Raw genomic sequence first — 17,176 nt, 5'->3', positions numbered from 1 at the left:
GACATGAAAGACCTTGGTGATGCATCTTTTGTTTTTGGCATTGAGATCCATAAGGATCATTCTTGTTGTATGTTAAATTTATCTTAGAGGCATATGTTGATCATATTTTGGAGAAATCCATCATGCGGCATTGCAAGTCAGGAACTATTCCTATTGTTAAGGGTGACAAATTGAGTCTTTCACAATGTCTTTAATCATATTTTGAGAAAAACCAAATGAAGGATATTACCTTATGCTAGTGTACTTATAAGTATCATGTCTGCTCAAATTTACACTAGACCAAATATCGCTTTTGTGATAGGGCTTCTAGATAAATATTAGTCAACTCCAAAATATGATCACTGGATTGCAGCAAAGAAAGTTTTGAGGTATTTAAAAAGGACAAGAGACTATATGTTGATTTACAGATATGTTTGTGATTTGCGGCCGGTAACATATTTGAATGTAGACTTTGCGAGTTGTCAAGATGATAGGAAGTCGATAACTGGATATATTTCATGTTAGCAAAAGGTATAATATCGTGGAAAAGTGAGAAACATAAATCTATATCATCATCTACCATGCAAGCAAAGTTTATAGCATGTTTTTTAGCTTCTACTCGAGTTACTTGGCTTCGAAACCTCATTAGGGAATTAACTGTATTTGATTTTGTGGATATGCCCATACAATTATATTGTGATAATAACTCTGCAGTATTGTTTTTCAACAACAAAAGTCTCAAAGGGTCATATGGAGATTAAGTTTTTTACCATAAATGAAACGGTATAGATTGGTGACATCATATTAGAGTATATTCCCACAAGCAATATGATTGCAAATCTAGTAACAAAAAGCCTTCGCCCTTGTGTATTTGAGCGACATGTCATAAACATGAGCTTGGGAGAGTCATTATATGTTGTTGTTTAGTAGGAGCTGCTTCAGATTTGCTCTAATAAAATATACATCTATGCTTTGTTACATTGGGTAACATTTTGATATATGTCGACTCTTTTTGTATGGATTTTTATTGTAACGTCCCGATCCTCCGAGCAAGTGCCCATCCATCTATGGTCAATTAAATAGTGATATCCTAGGACACATCGCCGCCCATTCATTTTTTTAATGCACATGCGGAAGTAGATAAATAATCCCCAGACAACAATTCAATGAGATAGAAAAGTAGGGCCATCATTTTTGAAAATTACAACACACCTTTATACATATCAAATTAATTTATATACATTACTATTCAATATTTACAAGGTCTACCCAAAAAGGTAGATTCTCAAAACTAGTTGTCCTAGGACCAACTATTCAGACTCGATTGCTGAACCTTCAAAGTCCACGGGATCCGGGCGAGACGGAGGGTCCTCCACTACACCATCGGGAGGGGGTGCTGGATCCTCATCTTGAGCAGCAACAAACACCTCAGCAGGAATATCAAAACCCCTAAGGGGACCTATCCTAACACCGTAGGGAGTGGTTTGGAATCGAGCTCTGAATTGATTGGGTATCTCCTAGTGTGGGACCTCTTTAACTCAGACTGTGGTCACAACCAACTCGTAAGTCCAATCACTTCTGGGATCAGGGAAAACAAAGACTTGATCAGTCACTCTCATGGGACGACCGTGACATCCAGGGGGAGTCGTCATCTGTAAACCTGAAAATGTTATCCCACAACAGGGTGAGACGACGTCTCGGCAAGTTCTATCCCCTAAGACTCGATTAGGAAGAAAATATACCCTAAGGGCTGCCTAAGCACAACACGGGTTAGATGACTTACCTTGGTCTTAGTCCTTTCTGTCAGATAATATAATTCAAATAATTATTCAACCAAATCGAATCATTGATCAATCGACTCAATCGATTACATGTCACCACGACCTTCCCCTGGTTGGTACATTCAATACTATTTATAAGGTCCTATTAATTTAGGACTGCTTACCCAAAGTTGAAAATAAATAGTATAACTCGCCCAAAGCTGATAATATCGTATAGTATATATATGCTCACCCAAAGCTGATAATATGGTATACTATATATATGCTCACTCAAAGATGATAAATTTAGAGCCCTCTAGCTAAAATAGTATACTACTCCAATTATATAACCAATTTCTCATTTTTATCATACTCAATAAAAAAAATAGCCGTGTGTGGGTATACAGTCGACCTTAGCCAAGATACCATAATTTCACCTCCATAAATCCCACCATTTTATATGGTCCACCAAAATATTTTTGGCGTTGTAAACCGACGCTCGATTATTTTCCAATCAATTACTGAAATTAAATCAATTTAATAATAAATTCCAAGAATGAAATTCGTGCACATTCAGCACAAATTAAAGCTCAATTAAATAAACGGACCGCATCATTGCAATTAGCATAAAATTTCGATCACCGGCTATTTCAGTCTAATTTCTGGAAAATAAATAAATAATTAAATAATTACGGAAAATATTAAGTAAATGCCAATAATACGACTTAGGCATGGAAAACCTAATTGAACGCCAAGATGAACCCAAAAAATTTCCGAATCACTCTAAATAAATACTAGAGCTTGTCTAGGCCCTAATTGCATTGACTATCCACCTAACATGCATCAGTAATTAATTAAAATTCTATAATCTAATCTAACTAACCACCTAATTTAGCTTAACTTAAACTAATCAACCCTTAAGCATGATTAACATACTAAGCAAGGATTAGTGAGTTAAACTCACTTGTTCAACGATTTGATCGAATCAAACTAACGAGGGCGCGATGGGGGATGATCCTCTTCAAAGCGGGCCCGCCAAGTGGGGCCGGGAACCGGCCAAAATAGGCTTGCCAAGCTCACAAACCCTTGCTGGTTTGGCTCCAAAATTTGAGCCCAAGGAGCTGCAACGGGGCTGGTTCGGGCACGGTTCGAGGTTAGGTTCGGCAGTCGCGGGTGGTGGTGCGGGCTCGGCTTGAAGGTTGAAGCTCACGGATAATGGGCTTGCTATTTTGATGGAAATAGACATGTGATGATGCTGTTGGGCCACAAGGATGGGCTGACATGGGTGGTTTGATGATGCGGCTTCAGGCGCGCTTGACGTCGTGGCCGAATGGAGAAGATTCGGTGGGTGCACGTGAAGAAGAAGCAGCCGTGTTGGAGAGGATTTGGTGGGGGCAGCAACATGCGGTTAAATGAAAAATAATGCAAAAGTAGGAGAAGTCTGGGCATCGATGAAGCTAGTGGGGTCGAGAGAGAGAAAAGATTTGGTTGAAGTAGCCAAAAAGGAGATGTTGACTACTGCTCATGTATAGTCGAAGGAGACCAAAAAGGGCAAAAGAAATCGAGGCAGCTGGCATGGGAGAATTTGATCGAAAAAGACAATGCAGGGGGGTGGATTGTCGGCTGAGGAAAGTCAAACATGCAAGAAAAACCCATAAAAGAATAATAGAGGGAGAGAAAAGTGCGCCTTGGATGGATAAGGGAAGACCAAGTCAAAGGGAAAATAAAGAGGAGGCCAACTTGCAATGCTTGGTCGGCCAAGAGAGAAAGAGAAAAGGAGGAAAACGTGCGTGAGAGGGGGGGGTGTGCGAGAGTGGGCGTGGGATCAAAAGGGAGAAAGGAGAAAATTAAATAAAACACAAACATATTTGCTCAACTTCACAGCAAAAACAATTGGTCACTCAAGGCCAATTTCTTCACCAACTTGAACAATTAAAGTCCAAAAGAAGACAAAGATAAGACGGTCTCTCAATTCCACAAATTTCCTTCGAATCCGAATTCTATTTCATTTTTCTTGGAATCCGATTTTCTGAACAAACTTCTCCGATTAAGGTCCGATTTGTTGCGGAAAAAGCCCACGAATTTCCTTTCACCAATTCACTCACACTAGATGTGAAAAATCTCTTCAAATTGACCAATCCGAATTTCCATTTGCTTTCTGAATCGTCTGAATCGGTTTTCTATAAAAATCCTGAACTCGCCGGAAATTCCTCAAAATGTGAGTCAACGTTCTTAGAATGACTCATGACACGACAAAACTTTCAATTTCTGAAATCGAATTCAAATTCGTGGTTAATTCAATCAAACACGGTTTTAGCGTGACCTAGCCTATCGGGTAACTTTTAGGAATTTCTGGTGCAATTGATCCTTGGTTGATTTTCTTGGTGCAATTGATCCTTGGTTGATTTTCTTCAAGTGGAATCACCACACTTGATTACACATCTTATCTCTTCGGTTTTTGATCACATTGGCGAGTAGTTGACTCAAGTTTTCAAGTATATTGTAGTTGTGAAAATTTCATGAGTGGTTTCAAATACGGACATCGGGAAAGGCCCCCAAAACAAAAGAAAATCGGTCTAGTGCCGATCGACGAAGAATTTCCACGTAGACCACGACACTCTACCAACCGAATCGGTTACTCTATCGTTAACGTCTGATTCTTCAAGATTTAACACGTGGGTCGGGTCAGGCTCATATGTCCTCAACCTCGATACATGAAAGACGTCATGCACTCGTGTCTACCTCGGCGGTAATGCAAGACGATACGTTAGGATCCCGATTCTCTCTCCAGAATCCCAAAGGGACCTACGTACCCCGGTTTCAGTTTTTCCTCATTGCTGAATCACAAGGCATCCCTCATTGGTGACACCTTTAGAAAGATGTACTCACCAATTTGGAACTCTAAGGGCCTTCAATGCCCAACGATACTACCTTTTCGGCGACTTTGAGCGGTCCTTAATCTGATTCTGATCACGACAACTGTAATCATTGATTGCTAAACTGACTCTAAGCCTGTGATCTTTCATTCTCTGACCTCACTTCAACAAACTGACGTTCTGAACACTCTGCTCTGTCCTGTTTCAAGAGGAATCACCTGACTATTCTATTGCAACTGGGAACCTTGGTTCTAAATCTGATATAGATCCGCTACTAGCACTCCATGTAGACGAACTATCTGACTCACGTACACTTCTGCGTGTCTGTTCAAATTAAGATCCTTTCACATAACAAAGAAGTCGACTTTGTCAGTCTGTTGACCATTACCCAAATGGAATCATTGCCTCTCTAATTTCTTAACAAGCTCCTCGCAAGGTCCATCATGATATACTTCCGTTCCCACTCGGGACTCTCGAGTGATTGTAAAAGTCCTCCAGACTTGTATTACTGAACTTCCACTTATTAGCACACTCGACACTTGCAACCCGTTTGTCAATATCTACCTTTATATCGGTCTACCAATTGAGTTGACACCGATTCTGAACTACTTTGTAATGTTTGGTCGAATACTACAACTACTACAATGAATTCCTAACAAGGTCTCCTCCTCAAGTTCCGTACTGACTGACACCTATCATCACCCACGATACTTCGGCATTCCATCTTTTGAAATCTGAAAGTCAACATTTCTCTTACCGGTATCCTTTTACAGGATTTCCTAAACATCCCAATCTATCAATTGAAGTGTCTCCTTCTAACCTGAATATTCGGTTCCATTATGAGGGTGGCCATAAAATTCGAAAGGTGACCTACCTCAAATTTGAAAATCGAATCTTAAACTTTCTCAAGTAAGGTCCATACTTTAACCAGCCTATACACAATTGAAGTCTCTTGACTCAACACCTCAGTGACTTCTTTCATTCTTCCAGAGTGATATCGAATACCACCATCCTAATCCTTCAAAAGTTCTTATTCACAGCGCTATCTCATATTCCATTCCTTCTGAGAGAATAAATACTGGAGACTTTGTTGGTAAGTGAAAATCCAAAATCTTCCTCCACACAACTAACATCTCCAAATCTTCAGTGTGAAAATTAATGCTGCGAGTTCCAAGTCATGCGCCGGGTAGTTCAACTCGAGAGGTCTCAACTGATGGGACGCATGTGTAACACTCTACCACGTTACATCAACATGCAACACAATCCTCTAAACGACGCATCACTATAGATCTCGCTTTCTCCAGAACCATATTGAACAATCAGCATAAGTGCTGTAACCAGCTTCTGCTTAAGTTCTTGAAACTATCCTCGTATTTGTTTGTCCATATGAATTTCTCTCCTTTCTTCAGGAGTCAAGTCCACGGTGACATTGATGCTAAAAATCCTTCTGCGGACCTTTTATAGTACCATGTTCAATCCAGATGGCTTTTGATCTCTGATACTGTTGTCGGTCTTGGTCTATTGATAACTGCTTCGATCTTGGTCGGGTCCACAGAGTATTCTTCACCATTCTCAGATGTCTCTCGTGCTTCTTAGCATTAAAAGACACGATCACAACTAATCTAGATATTCTTTAAACACTCAGTTTGCCAAATCCATGATAGCAGTTGGAATGTTCGCCAGATCTAATGGCATTACAATATTCTCGTAATAGTTTACTCGAGTATCAAACATAGACTTCGACAATGGACACTTGCTCTTGATCCTCACTTGATTGAGTTAACGATAGTTGATGCATAATTGCAATGAACTATCTTTCTTTCTCACAAACGAAACTAGGGTTCCCCAAAGTGATGCCCTAGTATATATGGATTCCTTATTCAACAATTCTTGCATTTGCGCCATTAGATCTTTCAACACAGACAATGACATCTGGTAATAAGCCTTAGAGAGTGGCTTAGTCCCGGGTGTTGACTCAACACGAGTACTATCTCTTTCTCTGACGACAGGCTTGACAACTCTTGTGACAACACATGTAGAAATTCTTAGACCATTGAGATGTCCTAAATTTTCAGTTCTTCAATCTGTCTTATCTATGACAATCGCCACGTACCCTTGGCAACCTTCGTCTAACAAACGGGTTGTCTTCAATAGACAAGATTAATGAAATCGAGGGTCCTTCTCGACTCCCAATAAACTCGACACTTCCACCTGATAATGGACTGAGCTGGATTACTCCACGACAATAATTCATTACCATTAGATGCTCCACGAGCCCACTATATTCATATGTGACGTCAAAGTTATACCTCAACATCTAGTCGAGCACAACTATAACTAGAGATTCCCCTTTCTTTCGCTTGATTTCAACAAACTAAAATTCGACAAACTTAGTCCAAAGCTCTGCTGCACTACTCTTATAAAATCTCCACAAGAACATTCACCCTCTAATCGATGCATGGTTCGATTCAATTCATGTCCTTTTTGCCATCCTAGTGGCGTCCTATCTGCGGTAGTGGTACTTGTATTCTCTTGGACTCATACTGACAGTCCATCACCTGATGACTGCTCTGGCCACATCTATGGTACACTCCAGTCACACTAGGACACTAGGTCGATTCATGCTTCCTTCTACGAACTCGGCATCCATCTAGTGAGTCTCCTATCTCTTGTTGGGTGACAGCATGCACCCTTACTTACACCTGGGACCTGTTCCCAATGCCCCACTGAATATCTTGCAGTACATTCCCTCTGTTTTGTCCCATCGGCCTTCTGGTTCAATTTCTGACTAAGTGACCCTGTTGGCCACGGTTAAAACAAATTCTCGTCCTAGGAATGACATACGGCCGATCTCTGTCGTCACACATGGGAACAACATGCTTCATTTTAACTCAGTGCTGACTTGTCTATCCCACCCTTTATTTTGGGCGGAATAGACTACCTTTCTCTTGGCATTGGTCTTTTCCCTGATCGATTTCCATTTTTGCCTGAACTAAATCTTGATTCAGATGTGGTAGCTTGCTCCTCGATCACAATTCCAGGTTGGACCTCGGCAAGAGTGGCAACAACAGCCATTATGGCATTGGTAGCGATAGTGACAATGGCAACAGTGGCAACTCAGTCCTAAGCTTGCTGACTCGACAAATTCCTAAGGAACACTTGCACCTAAACGATCCCATTGAGCCTAGGATCGCTCGGAGTTGCTACATTCTCAGTATCGACCTACGGTAGTACTCTTACATTCGTGCTGGCCTGAGCCGGCGCTCTGCCATAACTACCTCGGGCACCGATCTTTGTCGGCGTTCTTTCTCGAGTTCCAAAGGTTACTGCCCTCTTACTAGGAGTTCTCAACTCCTGATCACTCAAACTACATGATCATTATAGAAACCTGTTTTCTAATTCCAATACCAGATTAGGATTTGAGTGATCCACAAACAAGCTACCAATCAACTATCACAAAAATGCACCAGCATAAATTAAAGGCCATTCCTACTAACTATCCCATGACTATCGCACCTTATCACTACAGACACAGACTTACTCTAATAACATTAAACAGGGATGTCACGTCCCGATCCTCCGAGCACGTGCCTATCCCTCTATATTCGATTAAATAGCAACGTTTCAGGACGCATCGCCGACCTATTCATTTTTTTAATGCACATGCAGAAGTAGATAAATAATCCCCAGACAACAATACAATGAGATAGAAAAGTAGGCCATCATTTTTGAAAATTACAACACACCTTTATACATATCAAATTAATTTATATACATTACTATATGATATTTACAAGGTCTACCCAAAAAGGTCGATTCTCAAAACTAATTGTCCTAGGACCAACTATTCAAACCCGATTGCTAAACCTTCAGAGTCCACGGGATCTGGGTGAGACGAAGGGTCCTCCACTACACTATCATGAGGGTGTGCTAGATCCTCATCTCGAGCAGCATCAAACACCTCAGCAAGAGTATCAAAACCCCTAAGGCGACCTATCCTAACACTATAGGGAGTGGTGTGGAACCAAGCTATGAATCGATCAGGTATCTCCTAGTGTGGGACCTCTTTAACCCAAATTGTGGTCACAACCAACTCGTAAGTCCAATCACTTCTAGGATCAGGGAAAACAAAGACCTACTCGGTCACTCTCATAAGACAACCGTGACATCTAGGGGGAGTCGCCATTTGCAAACATGAAAATGTTATCCCACAACGGGGTGAGACGACGTCTCAGCGAGTTCTACCCCTTAAGACTCAATTAGGAAGAAAATACGCCCTAAGGGCTGCCTAAGCACAACACAAGTTAGAGAACTTACCTTGGCCTCAGTTCTTTCTTGTTAGACAATATAATTCAAACATTTATTCAACCAGATCGAATCATTGATCAATTAACTCAGTCGATTACATGTCACCACGACCTTCCCATGGTCGATACATTCAATACTATTTATAAGGTTCTATTAATTCAGGACTGCTCATCCAAAGTTGAAAATAGATAGTATAGCTCGCTCAAAGCTGATAGATTAGGGTCCCCAGGCCAACATAGTATACTATATATGCTCGCCCAAAGCTGATAATATGTGCTCGCCCAAAGCTGATAATATGTGCTCACCCAAAATTGATAATATGGTATACTATATATATCTCACCCAAAGCTAATCAATTTAGAGTCCCCTGGCCAAAATAGTATATCACTCTAATCATATAACCAATTTCTCATTTTTATCATACCCGATAATAAAAAAATAGCCGTGTGTGGGTACACGGTCGACCTTAGCCAAAATATCATAATTTCACCTCCATAAATCCCACCATTTTATATGATCAACCAAAATATTTATAGCGTTATAAACCGACGCTCGGTTATTTTTCAATCAATTACTGAAATTAAATCAATTTAATAATAAATTCTAAAAATGCAATTCATGTACATTCAGAACAAATTAAAGCTCAATTAAATAAACGGACCACACCATTGCAATCAGCATAAAATTCCGGTCACCGACTATCCCGGTCTAATTTTCGAAAAATAAATAAATAATTAAATAATTACGAAAAATGTTAAATAAATGCCAATAATACGACTTAGGCCCGGAAAAGCCTAATTGAACGCCGAGACGGACCCAGAAAATTTTCGAATCACTCTAGATAAATACTAGAGCTTGTCTAGACTCTAATTGCACTAACTATCCACCTAACATGCATCGGTAATTAATTAAAATTCTCTAATCTAATCTAACTAACCACCTAATCTAGCTTAACTTAAATTAATCAACCCATAAGTGTGATTAACCTACTAAGTAAGGATTAGTGAGTTAAACTCACTTGTTCGACGATCTAATTGGATCAAACTAACGAGGGCGCGACGGGGGACGATCCTCTTCAAAGCGAGCCCGCCAAGCGGGGCCAAGAACAGGCCAAAACGGGCTTGCCAAGCTCACAAACCTTTGCTAGTTCGGCTCCAAAATTTGAGCCTAAGGAGCTGCAATGGGGCTGGTTTGGGCACAGTTTGAGGTTAGGTTCGATAGCCGCGGGTGGTGGTGCGGGCTCGGCTTGAAAGTTGAAACTCACGGACAATGGGCTTGCTGTTTTGATGGAAATAGACGTGTGATGATGCTGCTGGGCTGCAAGGATGGGCTGACATGGGTGGTTTGGCGAGGCAGCTTCAGGCGGGCTTGATGTCGTGGCCGAATGGAGAAGATTCGGTGGGCGCACATGAATAAGAAGCAGCCACGTTGGGGAGGATTTGGTGGGGGCAGCAACGTGCGGTTAAATGAAAAATAATGCAAAAGCAAGAGAAGTCTGGGCGTCGATGAAGCTGGTGGGGCCGAGAGAGAGAAAAGATGAGGCTGAAGCAGCTAAAAAGGAGATGTTGACTGCTGCTCGTGTACAGCCGAAGGAGACCAAAAAGGGCAAAAGAAATTGGGGCAGCTGGCATGGAAGAATTTGACAGAAATAGACAATTCAGGGGGGGTGGATTGTCAGCTGAGGAAAGTTAAACATGTAAGAAAAACCAATGAAAGAATAATAGAGAGAGAGAAAAGTGTGCATTGGATGGATAAGGGAAGACCAAGTCAAAGGGAAAATAAAGAGGAGGCCAACTTGCAATGCTTGGTTAGCCAAGAGAAAAAGAGAAAAGGAGGAAAACGCGCGTGAGAGGGGGGTGTGCGAGAATGGGCGTGGGATCAAAAGAGAGCAAGGAGAAAATTAAATAAAACACAAACATACTTTGCTCAACTTCATAACAAAAACAATTGGTCACTCAAGGCCAATTTCTTCACCAACTTGAACAATTAAAGTCCAAAAGAAGACCAATATAAGACAGTCCCTCAATCCCACAAATTTCCTTCGAATCCGAATTCTATTTCATTTTTCTCAGAATTCGATTTTCTGAACAAACTTCTCCGATTGAGGTTTGATTTGTTGCGAAAAAAGCCCACGAATATCCTTTCACCAATTCACTCACACTAGATGCCAAAAATCTCTTCAAATTGACCAATCCGAATTTCCATTCGTTTTCTGAATCGTCCGAATCGATTTTCTGTAAAAATCTCGAACTCGCTGGAAATTCCTCAAAAGGTGAGTCAACGTTCCTAGAATGACTCATGACACGACAGAACTTTCAATTTCTGAAATCAAATTCAAATTCACGGTTAATTTCAATCAGACGCGATTTTAGCGTGATTTAGCCTACCAAGTAACTTTTAGGAATTTCTAGTGCAATTGACCCATGGTCAATTTTCTTCGAACCACACGTACCTCTTCGACACATTGATTATCGATGGTCGTGAAAATCTCGAGGTTTCAAATACGAACACAGGTCACCCAAAACGAAAGAAAATCGGTCTAGTGACGATCGATGATAATTTTGTAATCAGGTGGAATCACCCACAATTTGATTACACATCTCAATCGAATCGACCTATTTTCGGTCTCCGATCGATTTTTAATTGTGCCGTAATGACCCTTATAGACGAGCACGGTCAAATAGCCAATTCCTGGTCGAGTTCTCAAGTTTATTGCATTAAAATCCCTTAATGGCTTCATCGGATAGACTAGTTATCTCTTGAATAGTCATCTCAGAGGAAAACACTATAAGCATGTCAACGAAAGACCCAACTTATTTAATCAAAATCAAGATGTCATACTTATTGAGTTGTGTGTGTGTGTATCTAGTTGAAAATCTCAGGATATTGTGTAAAGCTTGAGCGAAGACTAGAGGTATTCAGTTATTAGCAATTTACATATGTCTCAATTACACATAAAGAAATGTTAACCATAAAAATAAGACATATATGCGGGTTCATTAGAACCATTAAGATATTCTCTAGTGACATATCTAGTTTTATGTGACACTTAAAGTAAGAGAATGACGATTGATAAAAGGGACGACATATGAGGTATTACTCTTCACGATGTGTTATCCATTTGACACACAATCATATTGAATCCATAGCAGTAAAGTTGAAGGCATTTGTGATCATGAAAGGTTATGTATATATATATTAGTTACTGCTATGATCCAGTATTTGAAACTTCATGAGATCGGATTGACTATTGAAAATTATCTCTAGATTAACATTAAGGTGCGCACATACAGTATAGTCTCAATTATTATAGCTCAAGTGGGAGAATGTAAGGATTTTCCTGATGTTGGCTACATTAATTGAGACTGTGATTTACCCTTTTTACAAGTTTGGTCTAATAAGGTAAGTTATAAAGTTTCTTAACAGTCGGCCTGGCTTGTGTGGGCCAAGTTGGGCTCAGTCTGTGATGAGAGGCCTGGTCAAAACTCTATAAGTAGGCTAAAGTCCTTCCTCTAATCCTCACTTTTACCATTCTTGAAACATACGCACCCATTTCCTCACATAAGGAACGTCCGTGAGGGGTGGTCTCATTGAACCAAGGTATTGAGGGTGACAGAGGAGAAGATCTTTAGCATCAAAGGATTGATCATTGTTTTGCACCAAGAATCATGAATTCCAAATCAAGTACATAAATCTTCGTCTTCTCCTTCAACATGTTCGAGCATCTAGCTATATCGATCTTGGGAAGCCATTTCTAGTGGAATATAATACGCGGAACCGACAAGATCTTGCAATTTACATCAATGCGGAATTGCCAAAGATATAAATGAGAAAAATAAGGACACCAAAAATTTACGTGGTTCTGTCCGAATATCGGTACCTACGTTCATGGGGAGAGCCAGCAGTAAATAATTCACTATAATCGAAGAATAAGAGTTTACAATCGCTTACATGCTTGAGTGTTTCTCACACCTAGATTTAACCTCAAACCCAAAGTGTTTATAAATAAACAACTCACTTGGACATAAACTCACAGCACAAAAATACCACGCATTCAAGTCGTATGCCAAAAAGAAAAGATCTCCTGCGTCTTTTTCTTTCTTTCATGCAGCTCCTCTCTCGGCGGGCATGCGACTTCTTGCAGCTTCTTCTACATAGGGCTTCGACTGCTTTTTTTCTTCTTTTTAGAGCTGTTTTATACGTGTGTGCCCAGAGGTCAAAAGTTTGACTCTAGGCCCTACGATCCTTTTTACTTCAAGGTAGAATAGGTTTCCCCTTGCACGTAAAAGTGAAACGCTTCTTTCCTTTTTTTTTTTTTTTATCTTCATCGGCTAAAAGAAGAAAACCCATGTCGTGGGATATTTTTGTGTGTGTGTGTGCCCAAAAGTCAAAGTCTTGACTTTTGGGCCCCACAAGGATACGAATTTCGGCAAGCTTCCACAAAAGAAATTTGTATCTTCTTACCATGGTGATAGCCCCCCTTTTTTTTTCTTTTGTAAATCTTCATGGAGTCCTACGAACTCCTAATCCAAGCAAATTGTGTTTTGCAAACGCTCAAACTTGAGATATAATTTAACAATTCTCCACATTGACTCGATGTTTGAAGCTAAGTTATAATGCTTATCATCTATGCTGCTCTCTCAACGCCTCGACGGGCGTTCACTCTCCATAGGCACCAATAGAACTCAAGTAAAGCTTGAGCTTCACCAAAAGAACAGACTTAGTCATCATATTTGTCGGGTTATCTATTGTAGCAATCTTTTTAATAATAACATTATCTTTAGCTAAAACATCTCGGATGAAGTGGTACCTGATATTGATATGTTTCATTCGCTCGTGATAAACTGGATTATACGCCAAATATATCGCACATTGGTTATCATAGTATATATCCACACTTTTCTAGTTCTAACCCAAAGTCTGAAAACAAACTTTATAACCATATCGCCTCCTTCGCTACAAAGATTAGTACCATGTATTCTACCTCAGTTGAAGACAATGTAATGTGATCCTGTAAAGACGCTTTCCAACTAACTGCACCACTCGATAGCGTAAACACGTACCCTGCTAAAGACTTGCGATCATCCAAGTCACAAGCGTGATCCAAATCCACAAAACCAGTGGTCTCATTGTCATTGTTGTCCCTCCAGTACATTATATCCACGTCTGTTGTCCCCTTCAAATATCTAAGGATCCACTTCACAGCTTCCCAGTGAGCTTTACTAGGACATTTCATATAGCGACTAACCACACTCATAGCTTGTGAAATATCAGACCTAGTGCACACCATAGCATACATAATACTAACCACGACACTAGAATAAGGAACACATGACATATGCTCCTCCTCCTCCTCAATATGTGGTGATAATTTATCTGAAAGTTTAAAGTGCTTCGCTAAATGTGTACTTACAGATTTTGCTGACTGCATATTAAAACGCGTCACGATCTTCTCAATATATTTCTTTTGAGATAGACGTACAATTCCTACAGCCCCGTCACACAAAATCTCTATACTCAAAATTTTCTTTGCAATACCTAAATCTTTCATCTCAAATTTAACATTTAACCGCATTTTCAGCACATCAATATAAGACATATTCTTAGCTGCTATAAGCATATCATCAACATATAAAAGTAGATAAATCAAAGAACTATTCTCCAATCTCCTATAGTAAACGCAACTATCCTTCTGACTTTTTGAATAGTTTTGACTAGCTATGAAAGTATCAAAACGTTTATACTACTGCCTAGAAGACTGTTTTAGCCCATATAAAGATTTCTTTAACAAGCAAACATGATATTCCTTACCCGGAATAGCAAATCCCTTTGGTTGCCTCATGTAAATTTGCTCCTCCAACTCACGGTGAAGAAACACAGTTTTTATATCTAGCTGTTTTAATTCAAGATCCTGCAAAGCAACTAAGGCAAGTAAAACACAAATAGAAGTATGTCTTACCACAGGAGAGAACACCTCATTGTAGTCAATGCCTTCACGTGTATATCCCTTTGCCATAAGTCTTGCCTTATACCACATTGCCTCAACATCAGGATTGCCCTCTTTCTATGTGAAGACCCATTTACTTCCGATAATTTTTTGGCTCTTGGGTACTTTGACCAGCTCCCATGTCTAATTTCGATGCAGTGATTCCATCTCTTCACTCATAGCCTCTAGCCACTGTGGCGACTCCAAACTAGCCATCGCCTCAGAGTAAGACGAAGGCTCATCTATCTCAACTTCATCACCTATAGTCAATGCATAAGCAATATCTGTGTAACCCGGTAAGTAAACCAGTTCTTGTGAGGCATCATGTAATAAGTAAACTTCAAATCCAGCACCCATTTGTCTCCTAACGAAATAGCAGTTACACATTAAATAGCTTCTGCATCACTAGTGCTCCCCTTAGCAACATTTGTCACACTGCTTGTGGCATTATGCCTATTAGCCTTATTCCTTCACTTTGGACAATCTCTCCCGATGTGCCCCTCCTCATGACACTCAAGCACTTCACGCGTCCATTGGACTTTCTATGGCATGACTTTGATCTACCTTTAGCTCTGCTGCTACTACTAGGCTTTTGATGTTGTTCTCCACCTCGAATCATCAGTGCTTGCGCTACTCATTACGCTAGACTGTCATCACGCAACTTTCTCTGCCATTTCTTAGAGAATAATGCGGACTTTATCTCTTCTGATGTAATTGTAATACGCCCCTGCAACAGTGAATCAGTAAAGTGTTGCCATGACTCTAGTAAAGAGGCTAACAACATCATGCCCTATTCTTCATCATCAAGTATCTTACCGACGTTCTTCAAATCCATCATGAGTTTATTAAATTCATCTAGGTGGGTTCTGATAAACGTACCTTCAGTATATCTAAATTGAAACATCTTCTTCAACATGTACAAGCAATTGTTCAAACTTTCTTCACATAGAGTGCTTGAAGTTTGCCCATAATACCGGGGCATCCTTCTCCTCAACAACCTCTATTAAGACCTCATTCGACAAATTTAACAGGATTGTGCTCTTTGCTTTTTCCATTAGCTCTACCATTTATGAGGCTTTCATTATAATAAACAACTCATCTTCACTATCCAGTGCCATGGCCAAACTTTGGATTGTCAATAAAGTTTGCATCTTAATGCTCCATAACACAAAGTTATTGCTTCCGTTAAACTTCTCAATTTCAGATTTCCTCTCAGATATAATTGCAATAACAAAATTTCTTGATAATAATCAGACAACCAAAAACTCCAAATCACAATCAAGAAATCTGATCCAAGCTCTGATACAATTGTTGGAATATAATATGCGGAACCAACAGGATTTTACAATTTACGTCAACGCGAAATCGGCAGAGATATAAACGAGAAAAATAAGGACACCGGAAATTTATGTGGTTCGGTCCGAGTATCGGTACCTACGTCCACGAGGAAAGCTAGTAGCAAATAATCCACTATAATCGGAGAATTAGAGTTTACAATCGCTCACACGCTCGAGTGTTTTCCACACCTAAATTTAACCCCAAACCCAAAGTGCATATAAATAAACAACTGACTTGGACATAAACCCACAGCACAAAAATACCACGCGTTCAAGTCGTACACCAAAAAGAAAAGATCTCCTGCGTCTTTTTCTTTCTTTTGTGTAGCTCCTCTCTCGGCGGATGTGCGGCTTCTCGCGGCTTTTTCTACGTAGGGCTTCGGCAGCTTTTTTTCTTCTTTTTAGAGCTGTTTTATACGTGTGTGTGTGTGCCCAGAGGTCAAAAGTTTGACTCTAGGCCCCACGATCCTTTTTACTTCAAAGTAGATTAGGTTTCCCCCTGCACGTAAAAGTGAAACGCTTCTTTCATTTTATTTTATCTTCATTGGCTAAAAGAAGAAAACCCATGCCGTGGGATATTTTGAGTGTGCGCCCAAAAGTCAAGACTTTGACTTTGACTTTTGAGCCCCACAAGGATACGAATTTCGGCGAGCTTCCGCAAAAGAAATTCGTATCTTCTTACCACGGTGATAGGCCCCTCTTCTTGTTTTTTTTTTTTTTTTTTTTCTCTTTTGTAAATCTTCATGAAATCCCACGAACTCCTCATCCAAGCGAATCGCGTTTTGCAAACGCTCAAACTCAAGACATAATTTAATAATTTCAACAGCCAACATCATACACAGCGGTAGAATGCTAGATACTAATGTGTTTCAGCTGGTCTTCCTATGAATCTTCATGAGATTTTCTTTCGTTTTGGTTTTTTGCGAAATG

At 40.0% G+C, this 17,176-nt stretch overlaps 1 protein-coding gene across 1 annotated transcript in view; it reads left to right on the top strand.

Annotated features, from left to right (window-relative positions):
* Positions 1-17,176, top strand: part of LOC104432831 (acid phosphatase 1) — a 77,516-nt gene that overhangs the window by 28,209 nt on the left and 32,131 nt on the right. The window lies entirely within an intron of this gene.

Source organism: Eucalyptus grandis, chromosome 1 (assembly GCF_016545825.1).
Source record: "Eucalyptus grandis isolate ANBG69807.140 chromosome 1, ASM1654582v1, whole genome shotgun sequence".
In the NCBI taxonomy this organism is placed as follows: Eukaryota; Viridiplantae; Streptophyta; class Magnoliopsida; order Myrtales; family Myrtaceae; genus Eucalyptus; species Eucalyptus grandis.
This window is presented reverse-complemented; position numbering and strand designations above follow the sequence as displayed.